The sequence below is a fragment of the Scylla paramamosain genome, unplaced genomic scaffold (genome assembly GCF_035594125.1).
Source record: "Scylla paramamosain isolate STU-SP2022 unplaced genomic scaffold, ASM3559412v1 Contig9, whole genome shotgun sequence".
NCBI lineage: Eukaryota > Metazoa > Arthropoda > Malacostraca > Decapoda > Portunidae > Scylla > Scylla paramamosain.
In genome coordinates, this window is record NW_026973674.1 from 1,229,651 (window position 1) to 1,242,737 (window position 13,087).

General features: G+C 44.0%; 1 protein-coding gene across 5 annotated transcripts in view; it reads right to left on the reverse strand.

Annotated features, from left to right (window-relative positions):
* Positions 1 to 5,461, reverse strand: part of LOC135096947 (serine/threonine-protein phosphatase 6 regulatory ankyrin repeat subunit B-like) — a 104,311-nt gene extending 98,850 nt beyond the window's left edge. For 3 of the 5 annotated variants that reach the window (XM_063998719.1, XM_063998715.1, XM_063998717.1), the window contains exons 1-2: positions 5,217 to 5,461; positions 4,276 to 4,373 (exon numbers count right to left, since the gene is read on the reverse strand). The gene's annotated coding sequence lies outside the window, so the exon portion shown is untranslated. Of the gene's footprint in view, positions 1 to 4,275; positions 4,374 to 4,902; positions 5,182 to 5,216 lie in introns of those variants that run through there. The other 2 variants (XM_063998716.1, XM_063998718.1) reach the window with 1 other exon arrangement.
* Between the last annotated feature and the right edge of the window lie 7,626 nt (positions 5,462 to 13,087).

Genomic DNA, 13,087 nt, shown 5'->3' on the forward strand with positions numbered 1-13,087 from the left:
GCCCGTGTACAAGAAGAAAGCCATTCTAATCTCCAAATGAGGTGGCAGCATATTGGCCGCGTTACTCTCGATAGCCGTGTCGGCAATAACAAGTTTACTACAGAGATGAAAGAATATTGTTTAGTTTCCGTCTCAGATGCCGAGAGGTGTAAGTTTAAACCGGCCGACAGCGCAACTCAGTACCGATTCACGTCAAAACAAGTCAAGAAAAAAAAAAAAACTTCACTTCCGCCGCCGGCCACCGCCCTCCCCGACACAACCACCGTGGCACCACCACCACGCGCGCCTGTCAATCCGCCCTTGGATCATTTGATTCGAGTTGCTGTTCCTCCTTCCTTTAGAGAAAATGGTTTATCTCTCTTGAAAGTATTGGAGGGTAAACCTGGGATTTCATGGGATGATCGCGGTAATTTACTTCCGCCATTTTCGGGGATAAGCTGTTTGATCTCATACGAGTACTCGGTCACGGAAAGGGGGACGCGAAAAGACTTTCACCCGGTAAGCGTCCATTATTATCACTGCTACTTCGCATGGCGCATCTCCTCGCGGACGCCATCAGAAATACGACTCAACGAAGTAAACTGATAGGCGGCGGGGTCGGTGACATTTAGGAAGCATATTAAATGAGAAGGCCCACGTCTTACTCTGTAAACGAGTAAGTACATCAATAATACATGAGAGCACGTGTTAGGCACGTCAGGGGTGCAGGCCCACGGATGGATAATTGATAAGGGTTATGGTCAAAAAAGGTTCGCCCCATCGCCCCACATCGCCTAATAAATAATACGTTCCCCGCCCTCCGTCCCTTCCCACCAACAAAGGAAAAAAAATAAATAACACCTGCGTCAATTTGAATGAATAAATTTTACTACGCAAGAGGTGTAATATCGACCAATACGCGAATAAAGGTCCGCGATGTCACATTTCCCCCTCACTCCCCTCACAGAGGGTTCAACGTGTGGATCAGCCCTCCAATTACTCGTCAAGATGAAGGTGGTCGAGGGCAAGCTGACCGATGGCATCTTCTGCGACCGCCGCTGTTATATCATTTACTCAGTAAATGCTGTCTCCACCGAACCGAGCGGGATTGCGCAGGATCTCAAAACGATTTACCCATACGAGAATACACATGCAGCTAGAAAGAGACTCTACTCGCTTCATCGGGCCACGGCAGACACGAGAGATGACCCACGACGTATCATTATCCACGCGCCTCCCACAGGAAGCGTAAATTTCCCTCACCTGGTGGCCTACGTGACTCAGTATGGTTGGGGCGAGGCCGTCGAGGGTAACGAGAAGGCGCGACAGGCAATCGCGACGTCGAAGAATTTGCCTTACGTGGAAGGACTCAAGATGGATACAAGCGTGAACCGACGCCAACACTTTCAGAATTGCCTGAAAAAGATTGCCTTGCTAGCCATGGCGAACGCTGAAGTAGAGCAAATTATTATCCCGACTGGGATGTAGAGGTCGCTGCCAGGATGAGTGGAGGAATAATTACCTGCCTATGGTGGAAGGGCTGGCGCAGCGACTTAACCTTTTGGAGTTGAAACTATTTTGGTGAGGAAGTCTGAATAACTATATCATGTAAATTTTAAAATGAAGTTGATGTGTGTTTGACGAATCGAGTATAAATGTATTCCTTAATTGGGGTGGCCATTATTATTTATTTTGGTCATGGCGGGAGCGGAGCATTATCTGTATTTGACGAGCCTGGGCAACGCCAAAGACTGCGTATAAATCGCTCAGTAAAACTATTATCGATTCGATTGCGAGTCAACTCGCGGATCAAGTTGGCTGAGCCATTCACTTTGGGAGGGGTAAATCGATTACACTCTTACTACATATCAGACAGAAATAAATAGCCGGTGATTATGCTCGACGTCTTATTCATGACGTGACATCCATCATGACGAGAGCGTTCACACCTCCCACTCGAGCGGAATATGACTTGCTTTATACGCAAAGCAAAGGTGGAAGTTTAGACGACATCCGGGTTTTTATTCCACCCCATTCAAGAAGTGGTGGCGGTCTATTTTCCGTTTTGAGTGGCTTTGCTAAAAGAGCAATTCCCTTTCTCATGCGCACTGTGGCACCCGAAGCGCTCGAAATGGGAAAAGGTTTATTAACAGATGTTTTAGAGGGGAAGCGACTTCGCGAATCATTAAGAAATAGAGGTGTTGCAGCCGTGAAGGGCATTGGGGAAAGGATAGTTTGAGGCGGACGAGTAATGAAAAAGAGGAAAGTTGGAGTCGGGAATAAAAAAAAAAAAAAGAAAACCACCAACCAGGCAACTGAAAAGAAAGACTTGCTATAAAGCAGATATCTTCAATATTTAGCTTAGTCACGAAGATGACTCATTACGGGCCGGATGTGCAGGGTGGAGCGACCTCCACCCCCCTGAGCAATTATCTGACGGCCTTGAATGAGAATTTTCCGCGGGTGAATCGCCTGCATACCATCGAATCATCAGTCGCTGCGAGGGGAAAGTTGGACGTATTACCCATTAATTTAGACGCTAATGCTAATAATCATGCGGGGATTAACGATCCTTACATTGAATTCAGACTGTCTGGTATTCCAGGGCAATTTTTGGATCTATCAACGTTGTCTCTAGAATTGCGAGTTAGCGCGAGGAAGGCAGACGGCGCGCCACTAGACGATGACGTTCACGTCGTTTTTAGTAACGGTTTGAATAATACGATGTTTAAGTCATGCGCTTGTTATTTTAACGAACAGCTTGTGGAGTCATCCTCTTTGTTCAACTATCACGCCTTCATTAAAATGATTACAACAATCCCTCAGGATAAAATTGACTCTATCGGTCGCGTCGCCTTCTACCACCGCGATTATGATGGATCAAAAGGCATAATCAATAAATTTGATGAAGACTATTTCACGGGAGGGAATAAAGACGAGAAACAATTGATGAAAGATTGTAAAACGCACGGCATTTCGATGACTGCGCCTTTGTTTTCGGATATATCAAGTCTGGACGCTTATCTGCTTGACTCTGTTGATGTGAGAATTCGATTAGAATTGGCTAACAAAACATGGATTCTTAATTCACACCAAGATGCCAGCAGTTTCAAATTTAAGCTCGAGATGGCTAAGTTATGGGTTGACCGCGTCACGCCACATCCGCCCGCCTTAGAATCGTTAAATAACTCCTTGACTCTAAATCCAATGCAATACACTTTTAATAGAACGCTCAATAAAACGTATGTGTTAGCCGCCAATCAAACGTCTTTCATTGCCGAATTACCTTTCGCGCAAATCATACCTCAAAATTTGACCATGGCAATAGTTGATATGGACAGCTTACAAGGCGTAATTGATAAGAATGGTTTATACACGCCGATCTGTCACATGTACATATCACCGTGAACGGGGCGACCATTTATAACGTTCGCAGCTCTTTCCCGCATCACGCGTCAAAATTGTTTTACACGACCCTTGAGTCATTAGGATTGGACACACGTAATTCCCTAACATTTGATGCTTTTAATAAAGGTCGGACAGTATGTTTCTTTAACTTTGTGACGGAGGATGTGCACAATGCCATCCCTCTGGATAAATCAGGAAATCTAAGAATTAATCTGTCTTTTGCTAAGGGACGTAATCACAACCGCGTCATCATGTTTTTCGCCGACACTACTGGCGTCATAGAAATTGATCATTATCGTCACGTTCGCTGCATTGTCCGCGCATAAGCCGTCATGAATGCACGTGAAATACAGGCTGGTCTAGCAGGCATCTTGGGGGATCGAGTTTATTTTTTAGGCTGTCACGACCATCGCCGTGTGACAGATCTGATAAATCTTGCCAGAAAACAGGCGAAGCCATGCGTTTTCATTCTAAATCTAAATGTCCTATCCACTTCCATGCTGATGATACCACCCTGCACCATGTCTTTTCATAGACATCCAACTCTTCAGGAAGTAAACAGTTCATGCAAGGAAGCCACGGAACGCCTCACTTCTGATCTTTCTAAACTTTCTAATTGGAGCAGAGCAAACTTGGTATTGTTCAATGCCCGAAAAACTCAATTCCTCCAACTATCAACTCGACACAACCTCCTATATATATATATATATATATATATATATATATATATATATATATATATATATATATATATATATATATATATATATATATATATATATATATATATATATATATATATATATATATATATATATATATATTTATATATATATATTTTTTTTTTATTTTATTTATTTTTTTGCAACAGTGATGAGTGCAACACACCTTGGTTGAGGGTTCCTGCCTCTGTTTTGGTGGCCTTTGAGGCTGCCTGCCTCTGTCTTTCTGGCTTCCTTAACGCTGTTTGCTTCTCTGCTGCTTCCCTGTAATGTCAAATAAATCTTATAGCAATGAAAGCCATGTTGGGGCAACAAGGCGCTGTAACACACACACACACGCCAGGATGCTTGTTGTTGGTGTTGTGGGAGTGTGTCAAGCCAAGGGTGGTGATAGTGTCGTGTGCTTCATGTGCCTCACGGCTTACAAACACTAATGTAGCTTGCACTCCTGTGACCTTGAGCACCAGCTGCTGCTGGCGGCCATTCACTGCTGCCAAGAGTACGATGACCTTGCTCCTCTTCATAATGGAAACTGAGGCACTACTTCTACTACTACATCTACTAGGAGAGAGAGAGAGAGAGAGAGAGAGAGAGAGAGAGAGAGAGAGAGAGAGAGAGAGAGAGAGAGAGAGAGAGAGAGAGAGAGAGATAGAAGCATATACCTCACACACTCCATCACGTTGCACTATTTCATCCTTTCCCATATCACGATCTGGCACTCTCTCTCTTTCTCTCTCTCTGTTCACTCTTTCACGTGTTAACTATGTAATCCGTGGTGTTGTAGGAGTGAAACCTTTATCTGGAAGGGTAGTAATGCATGGCTGGCGGCTGTGTCTTGTCTGCACCGTACTTCTGAAGCGCGGAGGAGCAAGACAGCTAGCTCAGCTGGGTCTCTCTCTCTCTCTCTCTCTCTCTCTCTCTCTCTCTCTCTCTCAGCGGCGAGTTGCAGCGTAAGTATATAATACTGATACACATCTTAATTAAGGTGAAAACACAGCCGTTATGAAGGAAACAAAGAGACACCGGTGATAGGCAGGTGGAAATATAGCAGTGTGTCCTGGCAACATAAAGTGTAGCACACTGGTGGTACAAGTGAGGGCTGCTTACCCTGCCACAACACCCCACGCACGCCCAGGATGTGTGATACGTGACTGAGACGAGACGCGACGCGCTGAGCCACCCCCGTGTTGCCACTTGCCTCACTCAGCCACTGCCAGAAAGAAAACAACACAATTCAACTTTGAGCTTCCCTAAGTTACACAATTATTATAGGAAAGTTGAAAAGCGCTCAGCAAGGTGGCAGGCTGCAGCCGTTACCGGCACGCCATTTCACCACCAGAAGTAAATAGATAAGACCGTTGAGTCACAAGCTTTCATCACATCCTGTGTGCTTTGTTCAAAGCGGCGGCCGCCAGGAAGCTTAACCACCACCCAGAAAAAAAAAAAACAGTTCTCTCTCTCTCTCTCTCTCTCTCTCTCTCTCTCTCTCTCTCTCTCTCTCTCTCTCTCTCTCTCTCTCTCTCTCATTTATTTGCTCATTAACTTTACTGCTTCCTCCCTCCCTCACTCTTTCTTTCCTTCCTCCCTTCCTTTCATTTCATTGCCATTATCATTCGTTACCTATTATTCAGCGATTCCCCCCACCCTTACTCATCACAGATTTATCTCTGATGACGTTTTCTTAATATTCCTCTCCATTTATTTAATCGACTCTATCTCACTCCTTCAAAGACAATGAATATCCTGTGGGGAAGGGGTGACGATCCTTATTTAACCCTTAATTTTAGTTAAATATTGACAAGTCTACGTTAAAAAGTTTGCCGTTTTCTGCAGTGATACAGAAACGTAGAGGGGTAACTAATATATCTGGTTGTTAATTGTATCTTTCTTTTTTTTCTTTCATTTATTTTTTTTTTGATTAATTTTTCCTTTCATTGCTTAATTATGCATTATGCTGACACTGCAAGTTTCAATTACAGATATTGCAAGTATTTTTGACACAATACAAGCACATCCAGCTAAACTAGTTGCTACAGTATAGAGAGAATATTTCGATTACATACCTTATTCTTCATCTTCTTCTTTTCTTCTTTTTTTTTTTAATAAATGTAATAATAAATAAATAAATAAATAGATATTGTCAAAAGAAATCGTCGAGATTAAGCAGGGGTTCCGGGCAATACTTGGGTGGGTGACCACACAAGCGTCATCTGTCTGAGAAAATGAAAAATAAGAATAAGAATAGGGAGAATGAACGAAAATTTTAAGTAATAAAGATAACAATAAGAATTGTTATAACAAGAATAAGAAAAATTACAATAAAAGAGAGAGAAGGGAAGGAATTAGAATGAAGGAGGAGGGAGAGACAGGAGGAGCGAGAGGAAAGAGATGAAGAGAATGGAGATAAGGAGCATAAGTACAGGGAGTGTAGTGATGCTCTCTCTCTCTCTCTCTCTCTCTCTCTCTCTCTCTCTCTCTCTCTCTCTCTCTCTCTCTCTCTCATTACCACTTTTCCCTTCTTCCCTTCCTCCCTTCCTTTCTCATTCTGTATCACTTGCCTGCCTCTCTTTCCCTCCTTCGCTTTGAAAACTTTCCATCTTTCCTTCCTTCCTTCCTTCCTACCTACCTCTTTGTATTATCATATTTCCTTACCTCTCCTCCTCCTTCTCCTCCTCCTCCTTCTCCTTCCATTCTTTACAGTATTCTAACCCTTAATTCTCTCTCTCTCTCTCTCTCTCTCTCTCTCTCTCTCTCTCTCTCTCTCTCTCTCTCTCTCTCTCTCTCTCTCTCTGCCCAGGAAGGGGAGACAGACCAGAAGGCGGGTAAAGTTCCCTCCTTCCCCTCTCCTCCATGCTAGTTCATTATCCTACCCTCCTATCCCTCCCTCCTCCCTTCTCTCTCTCTCTCTCTCTCTCTCTCTCTCTCTCTCTCTCTCTCTCTCTCTCTCTCTCTCTCTCTCTGTGTGTGTGTGTGTGTGTGTGTGTGTGTGTGTATATATATATATATATATATATATATATATATATATATATATATATATATATATATATATATATATATATATATATATATAGAGAGAGAGAGAGAGAGAGAGAGAGAGAGAGAGAGAGAGAGAGAGAGAGAGAGAGAGAGAGAGAGAGAGAGAGATAATGTGACTCAGTCTTGTGCTTAAACACACAGCTGCCCACTAATCTATTTTCTTATTTATTTAATTATTTATTTATTTTATGTAGGAATATAGGAGGGACACTGTAAAAGGGAAAAAAAAACACAGACGCCGGTCCCCGAATATTGTCTGAAGCGGTAGTCACAAGTTGAAGGGTAAGTGTGTTGAAACCTCCCTCTTAAAGGAGTTCAAGTCACAGGAAGATGGAAATACAGAAGCAGGCAGGGAGTTCCAGAGTTTACCAGAGAAAGGGATGAATGATTGAGAATACTGGTTAACTCTTGCATTAGAAAGGTGGACAGAATAACAGTAAGAGAAAGAAGAAAGTCTGGTGCAGCGAGGCCGCGGAAGGAGGGAAGGCATGCATTTAGCAAGATCAGAAGAGCAGTTAGCGTGAAAATAGCGGTAGAAGACAGCTAGAGATGCAACATTGCAGCGATGAGAGAGAGGCTGAAGACAGTCAGTTAGAGAAGAGTTGATGAGATGGAAAGCTTTTGATTCCACCCTGTCTAAAAGAGTGACATATATATATATATATATATATATATATATATATATATATATATATATATATATATATATATATATATATATATATATATATATATATATACTACTGCTACTGCTAATGCTACTACTACCACTACTACTGCTACTACTACTACTGCTACTATATATATATATATATATATATATATATATATATATATATATATATATATATATATATATATATATATATATATATATATATATATATATATATATATATATATAGTAGCAATAGTAGTAGTAGCAGTAGTAGTGGTAGTAGTAGCAGTAGCACTAGCAGTAGTAGTAGTAGTAGTAGTAATAGTAGTAGCCATAGTAGTAGTAGAAGTAGTAGCAGTAGCAGTAGAAGTAGTAGTAAAAATGAGGAAATATATTAAGAATTTCATCAGCTCTCTCTCTCTCTCTCTCTCTCTCTCTCTCTCTCTCTCTCTCTCTCTCTCTCTCTCTCTCTCTCTCACCACCATCACCCAACGCTGGCATAGGGGTTCTGTCAGAGTATGGCAAAGTCCACCCCAGTGTGCTCCACCTCCAGCACTGTGGCGGTCCTTCCTTGCACCACAGTGATGGAGAGAGTCTGACCCGTCTGCTCCATCGCCGGGCCTCCCCTGAACAACTCGAAGCTGTCCCTGGTAAGGAAGAGTGGATGGAAATGCAGGGTTGAAAAGAGACAGTCGGTTTAGTTAAGTTACCCTTTAAAAATTACGGCATTAAAGAAAACGAACGTTTTCTTTGATTATTGTAAATTTATTGTTATTTGAAGAAAATTAAGTTAATTAACGTTTAGTAAGCGAAACTATTATTAATAAAAGAAAACGGAGGGTTAATTGAGGTCAAGAGACAGTTGGTTTAGTTAAGTTACCCTTTAAAAATTCATGCATCAAAGAAAATGTAAGTTATTATTTTCTTTATTATTCTTATTAATATTTTCATTATCATTAAGCAATATATAAACACAGATGTCCCAGCCAATGAAAAGCGAGAACAGTGATGCCCCAGCTAATGACAGGCGGGAAACTACTACTACTACTACCACTACTACTACTACTACTTAACCATTCTTGCAGTTTCTTTTTCCATTCCACCTTCTGAATTGGTCTGCATGCCTCTTGTTTCCCTTTTTTGTTTGTCTTGATTGCAGAGGGAGAGAGAGAGAGAGAGAGAGAGAGAGAGAGAGAGAGAGAGAGAGAGAGAGAGAGAGAGAGAGAGAGAGAGAGAGAGAGAGAGAGAGAGAGAGAGAGAGAGAATTAGTTTATTTCATACTAACAAGTTTAATACATCAATTCAATTCACACGCACACACACACACCTCTCTGTCTCTCTCTCTCTCTCTCTCTCTCTCTCTCTCTCTCTCTCTCTCTCTCTCTCTCTCTCTCCCTCTTTCTCTCTGTCTGTCTGTCTGTCTGTCTGTCTGTCTGTCTGTCGGCGTCCCTGGGTGTTCCTGTAGGTAAAGTATATGTGCGTCACGTCATTATTGGTGTGCAATCATAAGTGATAAATGTTCAGTAGTGTTCTAGTTTCAGGAAGACACATGTAATATGCCTAAGTATCAGTACTCAGTGCTGCATGAAGCCCCAAGCCGATGCTCTCTTGTTAGCAGAGTGTGGTTAACCCGCTGGTCACCTGCAGGCGTCATTCACGGCCAAGTCGCGCTCAGACAAAGACGGGCAGGAAGGTGACGCAGGTAAATACTTTAATTTTGTAGTAAAAACTGATTGTCACAGTGGCAGGTTGACTGCACGTGTTGTTAATGAGTGCTGTAATGTGTTGAGAGTGTTTCATACCAGTGTGTGATGCTATTTTATGAGAAATTGAGGCCGAGTTGTTACAGCCATATCTACCTAATCATAAACGTCAGAGAGAGAGAGAGAGAGAGAGAGAGAGAGAGAGAGAGAGAGAGAGAGAGAGAGAGAGAGAGAGAGAGAGAGAACTGTCTTTCCTCGACCATATGAGATGTGTGTCACCAGTAAAACACACCACCTGACACCTGAGGAACACCCGCCGCTGCGGCTACACTCTGCGTGTTTCTGTCTTTCTTTTCTATTCATTTTTTTTCTTTTTCCCGTCCTTCACCTACCCACTACCGTCCCCCCCCCCCCTCTCTCTCTCTCTCTCTCTCTCTCTCTCTCTCTCTCTCTCTCTCTCTCTCTCTCTCTCTCTCTCTCTCTCTTTATATATGTAATGAGTGCAAAACTAGGGCACAGTTAACCTACCTTAATTAGGCTCACCAAGCACTCACCACAAGAACCCACTGATTAATTTAAACCTCCTGCTTAGGTTCACAGAAACCTGGGCCACAATTTAAAAATTTAATGATTGAATACATAATAAAGAAAACACAAATGAGTACATAATAAAGAAAACACAAATAAAATATGAGTGCTTAACACTCTTAGAGGCCACACTGCTGGCACTCCAAAATACGATCCCATGAGAAAATGGGTAAATCCACATACAAATAAACAGGAGAAATAAACACTTCACGCACCAACACAAGAAATGTTATATGCCACTGACAGTCCCACCCTAACCAGTACCCCCAGGACCCTCACACCCTATAGGCCCAACCGCACACCGACCCAACGTGCTGAAGGTACGCCACTACCACTACCCTGAAGTACTGCAGCTCTTCCTCCATGCACGGCGGTACTAACACCATAGCAGCCAGGGACAGCAAGTTCCTCACTGCAGCCTCCTAGTTCACAGTATCTGCTACGGTGCCACCTCACTGACGTCCCACAGCACACTGCCAAGACCAAACTCCTGCCAACCAAGCGTACAAATCACCACCCTATCTCCCAATAATGTCCCCCAATGTACACTGTTTCACCATGAAAGAATACAACAAATCCCAATAACATACCTGCAAATCAAATGGCAAACCCACCACTACTCTGCACCCTGTCTCTCTCTCGCTCGCCTCTCCCGCCAAAATTCCCACAACAACAAACCTCCAGGGCCTTAAGACTCGTTTTGGCGGGACTCGCTGACTAGTCTGTGAGCCTCTCGCAGGCGCGCCCACTTCAACTTCTTACACTCACCCCCCCTGAACTTTGTGCATGCCCTCATGCACAATCCCCACAGCCAACACAAGACGAACCCGTTGCGCCCCTTTCAGCAATCCTACTAGACCTCCTGAGTTGAGGGGCCTGAACCCCTTTAACCTGCTCTGAGCCTTCACCACTCTGTTCATCTGGCTCTTCACCAGGCCCTAGGGCATCCTCTCCCTCCTGCTCAACCACTGAGTCCACTTGTTCCTCTGAGTCCAGTTCTGGAAACCCAAAGCGCTTTAACACTTCTGTCATATCTGGCATTTCTACTTCTTCCTCCTCTGGTGGCCCTTCATTACTTGTCCCTGCTGGCACTTCATTACTTGTCCCTGCATGGCCCTCACTGCCATTCCAAGGACGCAAGTTACTGCGATGTAACACCTTACTACAGCCGGACTCACCTTCTGGTCTGACCCTATACACCCCACTCACCCCATCCAACACCTCCTCAACTTCCCACACCTCAGCTGCAAACTTAGGCTGAATCTTCCTCCTACCTAGTACTGCATTGTCCCTTAGCAACACTCTTTGTCCCACCCTCAATGGCTCTGCTTTTCCTTGCTCCTGACGCTTCCACCTATTGGTATTGTGGTAACTCTTGATGTTCAACTTAGCTGCTTTCCAAGCAGCCTCCTGTGTCTCTCTGAGCTTCCTAATCCACATGCTATGGTTAGTAGGCTCACTATCAGTTTCCTCACAGAACCTATCCAAAGGTAAATGGGGCTCCACACCAAACAACAAATAATGGGGTGAAAAACCAGTGACAGCATGGGGTGTGGTATTATAGATGGCAGTGAGGCTTGACAAGTGCCTAGGCCAATGCTCCCGCTGTTCCTGACCAAGGGTAACTAACATCCCATGTAAGGTGCGGTTAAACCTCTCACAGATCCCATTTCCTTGAGGGTGATACGGGGTGGTACGAGACTTGGCTACATGGTAATACTTGCATAGTTCCTGCACTAACTTTCCCTCAAAATTCCTACCCTGGTCACTATGTACCCTTTCTGGGCAACCAAAACGGTGAAAAATCTCCTCCACCAAGATCTTGGCTACTGTGCTTGCCTTTTGGTTTTTAGTAGGAAAGGCCAGGGCAAACTTGCTAAACACATCCGTCACCACCAATACATTTTCCTTGCCATCCCTGGCCGGATCCAGCAAAGTGAAGTCAACAGCCAACACTTCCCAGGGGCGGTTGGCTTCCAACGTACCCAACTTAGTCTTGGCCCGCACACCCTCCTCCTTCCCCATGACACAGATTTTGCACTTTGCCACATACAATTTGATGTCTTCATGTAGTCCTGGCCAAGCAAACCTATCCTTCACTAGTAACGTTGTTCTAGCAACCCCTTGATGACCCCACTGATCATGAGCGGCTTTAAGCACTTCTTGTCTCTGATTCACTGGCAACACCACTTTCCACTTCCTAGAATCTGTCTCCCTTCCACGCCAGTAGATCACCCCATGCCTCATAATGAGGGACCCTCTCACTCTCCACCATTGCCTAAACTCCTCTACTTGTAGCAACTGCCTTAGTTCTGCTGGCCTCAGTCTACCAATCATTTGTCTCCACAACTTCCCTACAACTGGACAAGACTGTTGCATATCCCTAAGCTGCTCCTTACTGGCACCACGCCATACCTGCATCACAGCCACCCCTTTCACCGAGGAGTTAGGACTGGTTTCCCATATCTCCTTCTCTTCCTCCCCTCCCTCAATCAATTCCTGGGGCCTCCTCGACAATCCATCCGCATTACCATTCTCCTTCCCTGGCCGGTATTTCACCTCAAAATCAAACCTTCCCAAGTCACCCAGCCACCTACTCTCCACTGCCCCAAGCTTGGCAGAGTTCAAATGTGCCAATGGATTATTATCCGTCAGCACTATAAAATGTCCACCCACCAGATAGTGCTTAAACTGCTCTGTCACAGCCCACTTCAGAGCCAACAGCTCCAACTTCCTAGAGCTGTAATTGCTCATGTTCCGCTCTGACTTTCTGAGACCTCTACTTGCAAAAGCCACCGGATGCAACCTCCCATCATGCTCCTGAGATAAAACTGCTCCCAGTCCTTCAAAGCTAGCATCTGTCTCCACCACAAACTGCTTGCTGTAATCTGCACTTTTCAACACTGGAGCCTGACTTAACTTCTCTTTCAACAAGGCAAATGCTCTGGCCTCATCCTTCCCCCAATAATCACTCACTGCTGCCTTAGAAT